We start from the raw sequence: 14,644 nt of genomic DNA, 5'->3' as shown, positions 1-14,644 counted from the left end.
CCCATATGTATCACGTGGCAGTCATAAGGACAACATTTATTGTAAATTTTTGGGTATACAGATTGACCCAACCCATATCTGCCATCTTGCATTCAGAAGAATAGACAAAAATTGTTTTCTCTTAAAATGGAGTTTTTTTTGGCTATGTGAGTTAATCAAAACCAGTTGTGGTATTTGAAGTAGAGAAATGCAAGAAAAAAAAAGATATCTACTTTGGGTAAGTGGGTCAATATTGGTTGGTAAGGGTGGGTGAGGGTCAGGGTGGGTTATGGCCCACTAACAAGCATTTATAATGGGTCACTAGTGGGTGTTGGTCATTAATGGGTGGGTTAGCACCCAGCCCAACACATCCTACCCCTTTGCCACGCCTAGGTTTGGATCTAATTCTTTCTTTTTGTCTCTATTTTTGTGAATACTTGACCTTTTTAGGTTTTTTATTGGACTGAAACAGGTTATTGGTTCCTTGTTGTTTGATGAGTATATTCTCCATGTCTGTAATATACTAATATTCAAGCATGTATTGTTTCTCTTACCAATTTCAGTAGGGAAAAATCATTTTATTTCATTTAACCATTTTTTTTACTTTCTCTGAAGTTTGATTACATGTAATTCTGTTTTCTGTTCTACTCATGAAACAATTCTTGTACCATTGTAGAACTAATATGCTTGCCATTTCATGGACCAGTTGCTGAGTCCAATGTGAATCAAATGTTTTAATCATTTATTGATATGAACTATTTGATAAATATTCAATAACATAAACTGTATCTTTTCCAGCACTTGTCCCCTCCCTAATACTTTTCCAATTCATTTTTGTGTTCTGCATTGTAAACAGAAACCTGAACAATGGTGCAATACAACTTCAAGAAGATCACTGTTGTCCCCAGTGGGAAGAACTTCATTGACATCATCCTCTCCCGCACCCAGCGTCAGACCCCAACTGTTGTCCACAAGGGTTATGCCATCTCTCGCCTTCGTCAATTCTACATGCGTAAAGTGAAATTCACTCAACAGAACTTTCACGAGAAGCTTTCTACCATCATTGATGAGTTTCCTAGGCTGGATGACATACATCCATTCTATGGAGACCTTCTCCATGTGCTTTATAATAAAGATCACTATAAGCTTGCTTTAAGCCATATCAACACTGCAAGGAATCTCATTGGTAAGATCGCAAAGGATTATGTTAGGCTGTTGAAGTATGGTGATTCACTCTATAGATGCAAATGTCTGAAGGTCGCTGCACTTGGACGCATGTGTACGGTGATCAAACGTATTGGTCCTAGCTTGGCCTACCTAGAGCAGATAAGACAACACATGGCAAGGCTACCTTCAATTGACCCAAACACCCGGACAATCTTGATTTGTGGGTATCCAAATGTTGGCAAGAGCTCATTTATCAACAAGATCACTAGAGCTGATGTGGATGTACAGCCATATGCATTCACCACAAAGTCTCTCTTTGTTGGTCATACTGACTATAAATACTTAAGATACCAGGTGATTGATACTCCAGGGATATTGGACCGTCCTTTTGAGGATCGTAACATCATTGAGATGTGCAGCATCACTACTCTGGCCCACCTTCAAGCTGCTGTCTTATTTTTCCTGGATATATCTGGATCTTGTGGGTACAGCATTGCTCAGCAGGCTGCTCTCTTCCACAGTATCAAGTCATTGTTTATGAACAAACCACTAATTATTGTCTGCAACAAGACAGATCTGCAGCCATTTGATGGACTTTCTGATGAAGACAAGAAGTTGGTCATGGAGATGAAAGATGAAGCTATGAAAACTGTTATAGGTCAAGGTGTTGAGGCTATTAATGATGATGGTGTCCTTTCGACTATGAGTACTTTGACCGAGGATGGAGTCATAGCTGTAAAGAATGCAGCCTGTGAGAGACTATTGAATCAACGTGTAGAAATAAAGATGAAGTCAAAGAAGATGAATGATTGCCTGAATCGTTTTCATGTTGCAATCCCAAAGCCACGGGATCAGAAGGAAAGGCCACCTTGTATTCTGCAGGCAGTTTTGGAAGCCAAAGCTAAGGCAGCAACAGAAAAAGAGAAGAGGAAAGTTGAAAAAGATTTGGAGAATGAGAATGGTGGGGCTGGTGTTTACTCAGCTAACTTGAGGAAGAATTATATCTTAGCAAATGATGAATGGAAAGAAGATATAATGGTCACAATGTCGCAGACTTTATTGATCCAGACATCTTGCATAGACTTGAGGAGTTGGAGAGGGAAGAGGGGCTCCGGCTTGAACAGGAAGCCGATGATGATGATTTTGAGATGGGTGGTAAGGAGTGAACTCCAGAAGAGCAAGAAGCCTTGGCCGAAATTAGGAAGAAAAAAAGCTTGCTCATTCAACAGCATAGGATCAAGAAGAGCACTGCAGAGAGTAGGCATACTATACCAAGAAAATTTGATAAAGACAGGAAATTCACATCAGAGAGGATGGGGAGGCAGCTGTCTGCATTGGGGCTTGACCCCACTTCAGCCATTAACCGGGCACGCAGCAGGTCTGTCTCTAGGAGGGGCCGGAAGAGAGAGCGATCATTGTCCAGGGAAGATAATGATGGTGATGCTATGGATATGGATGCTGATCTACCTAGCAAGAAGCTACGTATGAGATCTAGATCAAGATCAAGGTCAAGGTCACGCTCACCTAGTGATGTTGTTCCAGGAGAGGGCTTTAAGGATTCTGCACAGAAAGTGAAAGCTGTAAAACTTGCTAAGAAATCTGTCAAGAAAAGGAACAAGGATGCTCGGCGGGGAGAGGCAGATAGGGTCATTCCAACTTTGAAACCCAAGCACTTATTCTCTGGGAAGCGCTCCATTGGAAAAACTAGCAGATATTTATGTTTGTTTCTTTTTGAACTGTTTTTGTTGTTGTTTGTAATACTCCAATATTTATCTCTAATCATTATGTTCGCTTCTTTTAACTGTATATGTTGTTACTCAGTCTTGATTATGTGTCCTCCTTTAACCACTTCAATGCATTTTTTAAGTTTTATTGTCGAATTTCACAATCATAGTTTGATTATTTGCTCTAAGGTTCTTTTTCTCTTTGCTTTCACATAGTCATTTTGTGTTTTGTTAACCATTTAGCAGTGTAGTGTTGGAACACCTGGAATGAAATAATTGCGTTTTGGTCTTCTGGATTTCAAATGAACTCATTCCCTCTTATGATGACAGTCAGAATTGGTTTCACTTTAGATGAAAATGAGAGTTCTGAGTGGTACCTGAAAATAAATTAGGGTCCATTTGGTTCACAGCCAGTATCAGAATTGGAATCAGAATCGGAATCCCCTGTAATTGGAACCAGAATCACCTATTCCCGACGCCTGTTTGGTTCAAATGAAAATTGGAGTCAGATTCCAATCATTGCTGTGTGGTTCATTTGAAGTCGGAATCGGAATCAACTGAAATTTTTTAATTTTGTATTAGTTTATTAATATTTTAATATTCTATTATTTCTTTATTAGCACTTCTACTACATCATTGCCATTCTAATACCATTTTTGTCAATTCATTCATTTTTGTTTTTCTCTTTGAATCCACTTTATTCTCTTACTTGTAAATACATGTAATCTTATTCTTATACTATTTTTGTCATTATTATCATTTATTTATTATTATTATCATTGCTGCATAAGTGTATTGTGGTTCTGCTTTTATTCATTTATTTCAAAAGAGATGAGGGTTGAGATTAAGCCTCTACATGAAATAGGAACAACTACACATCGAATTAAACTTATTGACAATGAACTTGATTTGGTTAACCATCTTTTACTGAAAATTTTCTTCCTGTCAAATTTTTCTCACATATATGTATACAGATATGAATCCTTTCTATTCCCTCGAAACACAAATGGATCAATTTCATTTGAACCTATCACACTAGAATAAGAAAAATACACCATATAACAATAGAACTGATAAAAACAGAAAATAGAAACTAAAACAAAACCAGATCTTGCCTGACTAGAGACTTATGTCATCCATTTTATTATTGCTATTATCATTCACATTATCCAAATCATAACCGAAAAGCCAAAACAAACTGAAAGAAGAACTAAGTAATTATAAAAGATGAAGATCGGCTCATTGTGAATCACTATGCGGATACCCGACTCAGAAATCACTAGATAGATACCAGATACCGACAGTTGTATAAAATAGATCTCCAAACCAGTAAATCGGCTTTGAATGACCTCAATCAATTGAAAAACGATGCTTAAACTGAGATCTCTCGATCCTGATATTGCTCGTTGATGTAGCCTACTCAATCTATGGTGAGAAATGCAGTCTAATGTTACTATTTTTGCTCTTTATTCCATTCTAAATGGAATCAGGTGGAGACAAGTCTAGTTAACAGATGTTTGTTGATAGTCCTATGCTATGGCAGACAGGGGAGTCGGGAGGTGAAGGAATGAAATAAAGAGAGAAAACGAGGAGAGAGAAAAAGATAGAGTGAATAAAAAGACAAAAATAGGAGGAAGAATGCCACCATTGTTCTTGGCGGTGGCTAGAAACAAGGGATGCGCCGAGAAGAAAATAAAGAGATGGGGGAAAGGGAAGGAGAGAGAGAGAGACGGAGATAGAGACGGTGTGTTTGTAAGAAAGAGAGAGAAAAAAAAAAAAAAGAAAGAGATTGAGTAAGAGATGGAAAGAATAAGATTTGAGTATTCAGGGAAGGGGAGATTTCAGTTTGGTCACTGTAGTGTCAGAGAAAGGTGTTGAATAGTAGATTCAGGCCATTAGTTCAAATTGAAAGAAAGGTTAAAATTTATATTAGGGTATAAGGGTGGTAAACTAATTTTTGGATCTTTCGGGGGTATTTTGGTAATTTTGGGTTTAAGTGGGTCAAACTAAAATTCTGATCTAATGGAGGGGATTTTATGTAAAAAAATGGCGGGTGGGCATGGGACTAACCTTCTCTTGGATCACCACAAGTTGTCCTCTTCACTAACCTTCTCTTGGATCATCTTTAAGATTTCCATTTCCGAACCAGGGTTAGAGGAGTTAAACAACTCTACAAAATGGTTCTTTAGGAGTTTGTGATTTAGTCTTGGCTCTGATCCAATTCTCATTCTCATCCTTCAAGGCTACTATTCTATTCCTAGCCCTTTTAAAAGTTGCCTGATGAAAAAATAAAACCTAGCTTTACATATAAAACATATTCAAATGTAAACTCTTAACCTCTTTATTTTCTTCCCAATTGTATTACATCAAAAAGCTAATGTGATGTTAAACATTATGCATTCTTTATTCTATGAGCCGCCTTTGTACCAAGCCCCTTGTGGCAAGCGGCAAGCCTAAACAAGTTCATATTAGGGTCTTAAATTCTTAATCCCTATAAATTTAAAGATATTTTTTTATTACAATGAATGGATGAGCAACATTAGCAATTATTCGGAGCTTCAGTGAGTGAACAAAGCGAACGAACACAAAAAACAGAAAATGCACAGATTTTCAAAAGGCATATGCCTAGGCTGAAGTGCAGGGCGCACCAGGCATGCACCTTTCGAAAATACTTTGCCCGGGACTTAGGCGAGGTGCATACCCTATAATGTTCCTTGCCTGTGCACTTCCTAAATCACTGCTTACAACTGATAATCAATTCAACAATCTATAAAACACTTCTGATATCCCAACTATGCATTAGATTTATCCAAGATTACCTAATGCAAGAGATGTAGAATAGATCTTGTTCAACCAGCAACTGAGTGCAAGGAAATTGAATGGTTGGAATTAGAACATGAAATGGAGACAGAAAATTGATTGGATGAGACAGAAATTGTTTTGTGAATCAATTACAGATTAAAAACTTTGAGGAAGCATGATTTATTTCACAACCACTTGCAGCAAAAGTAGGTTCCAAGGTGTTAAAAACTGGACTGTATTTGACCATCTGAATTTAATTCTTTAAAACAAAAACTAGAACACATGTCAGAATCATATAGAATAGCCAGATTACTAGAGAATTTAGGTGAGAGAGGATGTCTAAGCAAAACATTCAATATTCCACATATAGTTGAAGCAGATTGGGGAATAGGGACCAAGAAACATCTGAATGTGACCTCTTTGTCACCTTGGTTTGGTAATCCATATCAAGGGATATATTGAGGAGGATGTTTCCCATAGAATTGGAGCCAGATGAGAGAAATGGATTTGGTGCATTTGGCATCCTATGTGATAGGAATGGAGAATACCACTTTAAGGTAACTTATTGTATTAAGAATCAAAAGGACTTTACACCCCCACAACTGCACAACAAAAACTATGCTACCGAAACATCCGACTATACAAAAGAAAAAAAAAAAAAACTTTAGGAATTACAAAAAAGTGTATCCACAATAATAAAGAGATGTACTGTATATTTGAGAAACATCATTGCACTGCTGCCCAAAAATTTCCATATGAAGCACTGTCATCTGGCATTTCTTTCCGATCACACTGTCCAAAAATTGCCATATGAAGCACTCGCCACACATTTCCTTTCCTACTCAGGCCTTTAACTGCCAACTTGACAAAAACTCCAAATCAGACTTTGGGAAACACAACTGTAGCCCAAATATGTCTAACATTTTCTCCACGGACTTCTAGTAAACGTGCAATGCAAAGATAAGTTATCAAGTTTCTACATCCCCATACCCCCATTACAAAAAATACAATCAGTGTTATCAATCATACAACCTCTCTTAATCAAGATGCCCCTCGTTAAACAACTGTGGCAATCCACACAAAAAGCAACCTTCAAAGGTGCATCTGTACACAAAAAACTTGCACATAGGAAATCAATGTTTTAAAGTGTGGAGGTGTGACGCGAGGTGTTCCACTACTTAGAGGCGTGAGGCATAGTTCAGAATGCAAGAAGCATAAGCCTCCCAAACACAAGGAGGTGTAAGCCTCCTTAAGAGGAGGGGTTAGGAGGAAGGAGGAAGGGGAGGATGATGAAGAGGAAGGGAGGATCTCATTTTTTCTTTATTTTTAATAACAATCTTTTATATTAAGAAGAATAAAGATGTATAACATTAGTTGAAAGTAAACCACTTTCTTTCCCCTTATTTTTTCTTCTCTTCCCTTCCCTTTTCTTTTCTTTCATTATCTCTTTTTTTTCTTCTCTTTGTTTTTCTTTCCCCTCCTTTTCTTTTCCTTTCCTTTCCTTTTCTTTTTCTTTTTTTTTTCTTTCCTTTTCTGCCTTTTTATATAAGATGTGCATGAGGCGTATGCCTCTAGCACACCTCATGAAAGAAGCACATGAGGCATATGCCTCTAGCACGCCTTAGGAAAAAAAATGCATGAGGCATACTCCTCAAAGGTGTCAGCGCTTCTAGCATACGCCTTAGTGTCATAGGACTAGTCGTTGGGGCCCTGTGTGGCATTCGAATGCGACGAGTAAGCCTAAGCAACAAGCAACAACACAAGAAAATGCAACAAAGATGGCACACAAATTAGACAAAAGGCAAATTGTATTGCATTAATGGATAGCAAGCATAAGCACACAGTTCAGTGTCGAGGGGATCTCATGCTTAACCTTTACATGCTCTTGATTCACTCAACTACCTACCTCCCCTAAAGAGTACGTTAAGCTTTTGGAGGAGTGACATAAAGATACATCAAAAGGATGAAAAATCATACTAGGTAATTACAAAAATGCCATTGACAATCTCCCCATACAAAAATACATGCATAGCCCACCCATGACACACACTTGGACATTGGAGTGGCAGTTGTAGACACGATGGATGGCACTTAATGGCACGACGAAGAAAACACTTGTGACATCAGGGCGTTTTGGGAGCGCCTCACCTGGAGGCATGCTTCCAAGTGTATGCCTTCCATGCCTTTTAAAACATTGCAGGAAATTATATTCTCCCCTCTCCACTAGCATTTTGTAAAATGATTTAGCAGATAACATATCATCCTTATTACCATTTCCATTCTCTTCTGTTAGCAACACCCAAATTGCTTGGGTTAAGGCCATAAATCTTCTACAACAGATCAACCATCTTCCCCATCTCCCAATTGGTTAATTTCCTCTAGAAGTAGGGTGCCATAGTTGTACCATCATGAAATGACAAAATAGTCACCACCAAAGCTTCTTTGTTTTGAGCTATACCAAATAAAGATGGAAACACCTTTAGACTAGTCCCCTCACACCCAGGGTCATACAGGAATCTTATCCTTGTTCCATCATCAAGGTCCCAATTATCACCCCTTTGGTCATGGTTTGCTCAAGGATCAAAGTTTTGATATGATACGCCCCATACCGGGCATATCATACCGTATCTTTTGGGTTTCAAAATACTTGTTTACATAGGTGTTTCGGAACTCCTCTTATATTTAATAATATATATAAACCAATTTTTTAAAAAAAAGACCACAAAAGTGCAAGGTTTTTAGTATTGATACACCTCTGTGCTGATACATGGAGGTGTATCTTTACTTTGAACCTTGGCTTTGTATGAATAACTTCCCTTTGCAAATTGTCCGCCTCATTGTATCTCCCAAACCACTTACCCAACAAGGCCTTGTTGAAATATTTTAATCTTCTTATTCCGAAGGCCTCCACTCTTTCTTGGTTGGCAAACATTCTTCTATTTAACCAAGTGCATCAGTCACCCTTAATCACCCCACAAAGGAAATGTTATGGTTGTGCCTTGAATTCTTTGTTGCAACGTGCTTCATGAACCTGCTCCAGATTAAGTTGAGAAAAACCCAAAGGCAAAATTTCATAGTGGTTTTTGGTGGAAGCATAGGGGCGGTACAAACCCGATCCATATTTAGCTTATCGGTCCAAACTGAATATGAAGAGTTATGTATCTTGGGGGTTTTTTCTTCTGTATACTTAGTCTTTTGTCTTGTGAGAGAAGTGTGAGACTTTTGGTGTATTTGGGGTTTAGGGCTTACTCTCTCTCCCTTCACAAAAATGAGCCAATTGCAAATTTTTTTCCAACCCGAGGTAACCTTGGGCCTTCAGGTATAGGGGGTGTCCTAAGGAATAAGGATAGCAATATCATTTTCTTATTCTCAGGACCGATGTGAGTGGGGGACTCTACAAGGGTAGAAATTAGTTGTTGTACAAGGAATTCATATCGCTAACCAGCTTGGACCGGAACATCTCCTAGTTGAATGGGACTCTCAAGTGGTAACAAGGTTGCTTCTAAACCCGAATGCTACCATTTGGGGCTACAAAGACTTCATCAAAGTAGTAAAGTGGTTAACTAGTAATATGAGAGTTGAGGTTGTAAGCAGGTCAACTAATACTATCATTGATTCTTTGGCGAAATAGGAGGTTTCCAGGGAGGGCCTTTTTTGTGCTACAATGTAACTCATTCTAGTATAATGGGAAGTTGTACTTAACTAGCTTGAAGAGGTTGCATCTCGTACCTCTCCTTGGGTACATTGTACTATTTATCTTTGCTGATCAATAAATTTCTTTCAATTATCAAAAAAAAAAAAAAAAAACTCTGTATTCCTCCCCAATACACGTTACATAGTGGATTTCTGCTCCTTCGCCTATGGACATAGGTTATAAGCCGAACCACGTAACTTTGGTTGTCCTCTTTGCTTGCTTCTCTTTATCTTTATTTTTCTTTTGCTTTGGGGTGTCATTTCAAATTTGTGTTTTTGAGTTTTGCACAACAAATTGGTATTAGAGCCCTATTTTTTGTTTGACACTTGCAATATCATCAATGAAGTTTGATGATAGCATCAATTTCAATATTTGGCAAGTTAGGACGCGTGCCATTTTGGGACAAGACAGATTGCACAAAGCTCTGTATGGGAAGCAGAAAAACCTATAACTACGAGTGATGAAGAATGGGGGGAGCTAGACTTTAAAGACCTAATCATGATTCGGCTGTTGCTACCAAACGAAGTTTTGTGGAAAGTTGCTCATGAGAAGATTGTTGTAGGTTTGTGGTGGAAGTTGGAGTCTCCGTACATGTCAAAATCCTTTGCTAGTAAGCTCTACTTGAAGCAATGACTATTCCTGTTTCGTATGGATGGAAGTACACCTATCAAATCTCATATTAATGAATTTAACTCTATTGACAATTATGATGGATTTGCAAAATATTGATGTTAAGGTTGAAAGTGAAGATTAAGCCCTTTTGTTACTTTGTTCCTTACCACCCTCATATAAGTTTTTTTTTTTTGAGAGTCTTCTTTATGGAAGAGACACTATTACTATAGAGGATGTTAAAGCATCATTACTTTCTAAAGAAGTGATTGATAAATACATGACTATAAATAGGGATGATAGTCAGGACTCTAGGTTGCTCGCAAGAGGGAGGTCTAAGGACAAGGGATCAAATAGTAAATTGAAATCTAGATCAAAATCTAGACATAAGAACTTGACTTGCAACTATTGTCACAAGAAATGGCACATTAAGTCAGAATGTTATAAGTTAAAACAAAAACCAAAATGAAGAAAAGAAAAAGAGTAACTCTATAGAGACTAGTGCGACTGAGGATGAAAATGCTGATGTTCTCTTAATGATAGATCACAGATGATAGAACCAAATCCAAGGATTAATGGATTTTGGATTTGGATTTTTCTTACCATATGTGTGTCAATAGGGACTAGTTCTCTACCTATGAACCTGTTAATGTTGGAGTTGTAGTGATGGATAATAATGCCTCTTGTAAAACTGTTAAAAAATGAACAATTAGAATCAAAATACATGATGATATTGTAAGAACATTGACAAAAATACATGTATCGGATTTAAAGAAAAATCTCATCTCTCTTGGCACTCCAAATGTTAATGGGTTTAAGTATTCAATTGAAGGTGGAGTTTTGAAAGTCGGTATGAGTGCTTTTGTTGTGATGAAAGAGGCATGGGGATAGAAAGTCTGTATGTAATCACAAGTTTAGTTGCAATTTCTACATTATCTTTATCTGAGTTCGTAACCATCAAGTTATGGCACATGAGACTCAGACGTATGAGTGAAAGGGGATTGACTATATTAAGCAGGAGAGGTCTTCTTTGTAGCCAAAGTATAGTAAATGTTGACTTTTGTGAATATTGTGTTTTTAGGAAGCAGAAAAGAACTACTTTCAATGCAGACATTTTTTATCAATAACAGAAAGCTTTATTAATGAAATACACTTGTGAAATTTACTTACAAGACAGGGGAGGTAAACTATCTTAACTCCCCAACATCAAAGGACAAAGAAAAAAACTAAAAATTAGTCCAAAACAAAGAATCATTAGCCACTCCTTGTTTAGCTAACCCATCAGCCATTGAGTTAGCACTTCTCTTCACCCATCAACCATTAAGTTAGCCACTCCTTGCTCCACAAGCAACTGTTGTCTCCTTTCAGCCACCTAATCACCACCTCCGAGTCCCCCTCAATAACTAAGCATCTAATGATTAATTCTCTTGCTCTTCAAGAACTACTAGAATTTCGGCCCTAAGAGAGTCACCATCTTCGATTGGTCCAGAGAACATGGCAATAATATGCCCCTCCTCATTCCTGAACACACCCCCTAGCCTAGAAGGCTCTGGATTCCTTAAACTGTATCCATCGAAATTCAGTCTTATGAGTCCAACGGGAGGGGGGTCCAAGCGGGTCTATAGGTCCTCTTACAAAGAGCAGTAGTAGCTACCTCTTTCCACTTTCTGAACTAGTCAGCCATAGAAAATTCAGAGAAAAACTCCATTGATTTTAGCCAATGAGCTACTCTTAATAGTATCAAGTTTATTAGGTGTTTTGTGGTTCTTTCCTTATCTGAAAAAATTTGTGAGTTTCTTTCTTCCCATATTGACCAGCACAATGCAGCCCTAATGCTTCTCCACATAACCTTCCCCCTTTTCTTAGGCCATCTAAAAAAAGAGGAAGAGAACAAGCATTGCACACTCACAAGGGGATTCCAAGTACACCCAAAAAAAGAAAACACCCATTCCCAAACAGTCTTTGTAACTGGACAAGTAACCATAATGTGGTAATTCGTTTTCCCATCAGATTTACAAAGAATACACCTATTGGGAAGTAAACAACAGTTAGGTCTCTTTCTTTGAAGCAAATCATTTGTGTTAATTCTTTCCAGGAAAATTTCCCAATAAAAACTACCAACCCGAGGAATGGGTTTGCTCCAAATCTCTTTAACAGGGAATGACAACCCAAGCGAAATAGTAGGTGGAACTAATGTCTCAAAAAAATGAAGCACAAGAGAAGGAGCCAGAGGAGGAAGGTATCCAGATTCTGGTGTCTTCCTTATTGGATTTCAAGAAAACATTTTGGCTTCAATGCAGCCATTCACAGAACAAAGGGCAGTTTGGATTATGTTTACTCAGACCTATGGGGACCTTCACACGTTCCATCGAAGGGTGGTGCTCAATATCTCCTTACCATCATAGGTGACTACTTTAGGAAAGTGTGGGTTTATTTTCTAAAGCATAAGAATGATGTATTTGTGACTTTTAAATAGTGGAAAACATTGTTTGAAAAGCAAACAGGAAAACAGGTCAGTTGAGACAAATAATGGTTAGAGTTTTGTCAAAATGAATTTAATGAGTTTTGCAAAAATGAAAGCATTGTAAGGCATCATATTGTTGTTAAAACACCACAGCAGAATGGAGTTGCAAAACGTATGAACAAAACTCTACTAAAGAGCAAGGTGCATGTTGTCAAATGCTAGTCTTTCCAAGGAAATTTTGGGCAGAAGTAGTTAATATGGCTTGTTACTTGGTAGACTGCTTTCCATTTACTAACATTGAGTGTTAGACTCCAAAAGAGGTATGGTTTGGCAACCCCCCAAATTATTCAAATTTGAAAATATTTGATTGTTCAACATATGCACATGTTAATGAAGGCAAGCTTTGAGCCTAGGGCCAAGAAGTGTATATTTCTTGGTTATGTTTTAGGTGTGAAGGGGTACAAGTTGTGGTGTCCTGATCCTAAATCACCAAAATTCATAGCAGAGATATTACTTTTTATAAGTTTGTTATGCTTCATTTGAGAAAGGAGTTCATTTTTTGTGATGCAAATAAAACACAAGGTTTAGGAAATAAAGTGGAGTTAGAAGTTAGAAAATTTTCTTCCTTACCTCAGTTTACATCAATCCAAGTGCCCACTTCTACTGAGATAGAAGAACACATACAAGAGGAAGAAGATGAGCAATATTCTATTGCTAGAGGCAGAACAAGGACAAAGGTTAGACCACCTCAAGGATATGGCTATGCTAATTTGGTTGCTTATGCATTGTCAATTGCAAAAAATGTTGATGTTGTTGAACCTAATACTTATGCAAAAGTTATCTCATCTATTGATTTTATTAAGTCGTTGGAAATCATGCATGAAGAAAATGAATTCTTGCATAATAACTAGACTTGGTAGTTAGTAAGACCACCTAAACGAAAGAAGATTGTTGGATACAAATGGGTTTTCAAAAGGAATGAAGGTAGTCCAGGTATTGAGGATGCTAGATATAAAGCATGATTGGTTGCTAAAGGCTACAATTAGGTACAATGTGTTGATTTTAATGATGTTTTCTCACAAGTTGTTAAGCATAGCTCCATTCATTTTTTTCCTCGCTTTGGTTGCCATGCATAATTTGGAATTACAACAGTTAGATGTTAAAAACTACTTCCTTGCACAGAGAAGTTGATGAACATTTTTATATGCATCAACCTGAGGGTTTTGTTGTTAAAGGGAAGAAAGACCATGTTTGCTTGTTAAAGAAATCTATTTATGGTTTAAAATAGTCTCTTAGACAATGGTATAGAATATTTTACTCTTTTATGGTGGTTTTTGGGCATTCTAGATGCAAGTATGACAACTGTATTTATTTTAGGAAACTTGTAGATGATTCTTTTATTTACTTGTTGATTTATGTTGATGATATGCTTATTGCAGTAAGAGAAATATCTGAAATCAACAAGTTGACATGGTTGAGTGGTAAGTTTGAAATGAAAGATTTGGATGCAACAAAGAAAATTCTTGGCATGGAGATTTAGAGGGATCGAAAAGCAGGGAAGTTGTATTTGACACAACAAAAGTATATTGAGAAGGTCCTGAGCATTTTGGCATGAAGGATGCTAAATCAGTAAGTACTTTTCTTGCAGCCCATTTTACACTTTCAGCTAATTCATCAGCACAGATGGATGAAGAAAAAATATATGTCACATGTCCCTTAATTCTAGTATAGTTGGGAGTATTATGTATACTATGGTTTGCACACGACTTGACATTTCACATGCGGTTAGTGTGGTGAGCAAATATATGTCATGTCCCAACAAGGCACATTGGCAGGTAGTGAAGTGGATTCTCAGATACTTGAAAGGAACATCATATGCTTGTTTGGAGTTCGGGAGTAGTAATAGCTTGATGGGCTATGTTGATTCAAGTTATGCAGGTGATCCTGACAGAAGGTCACTCATAGGTTAGGTATTTTCTCTTGGTGGTTGTGTTATTAGTTGGAAAGTTACCTTACAGTCTACAATTGCATTGTCTACTACTGAGGCTAAGTATATGGCATTGACTGAGGTAGTTAAAGAAACTATTTGCTTAAGAGGTTTGTTTGGTGAACTCAGTTTGGGTTCAAAGGTGATTGTTCTCTATTGTGATAGGTAGAGTGTTATTCATCTTGTTAGACAGTTTTGTATGCCCTTAGCTTCAATCA

The 14,644-nt window shown here is 37.5% G+C and overlaps 1 pseudogene across 1 annotated transcript; it reads left to right on the top strand.

The window, feature by feature from the left end:
* The first annotated feature begins 846 nt into the window (after positions 1 to 846).
* Positions 847 to 3,086, top strand: LOC148852601 (nucleolar GTP-binding protein 1 pseudogene; annotated as a pseudogene). The gene has a single exon (XR_016099440.1). The product of XR_016099440.1 is annotated as a nucleolar GTP-binding protein 1 pseudogene (transcript).
* The last annotated feature ends 11,558 nt before the right edge of the window (positions 3,087 to 14,644 follow it).

This window comes from Nelumbo lutea, chromosome 5 (genome assembly GCF_056320005.1).
Source record: "Nelumbo lutea isolate HS-2025 chromosome 5, American lotus-T2T, whole genome shotgun sequence".
Taxonomy (NCBI): domain Eukaryota; kingdom Viridiplantae; phylum Streptophyta; class Magnoliopsida; order Proteales; family Nelumbonaceae; genus Nelumbo; species Nelumbo lutea.
This window is presented reverse-complemented; position numbering and strand designations above follow the sequence as displayed.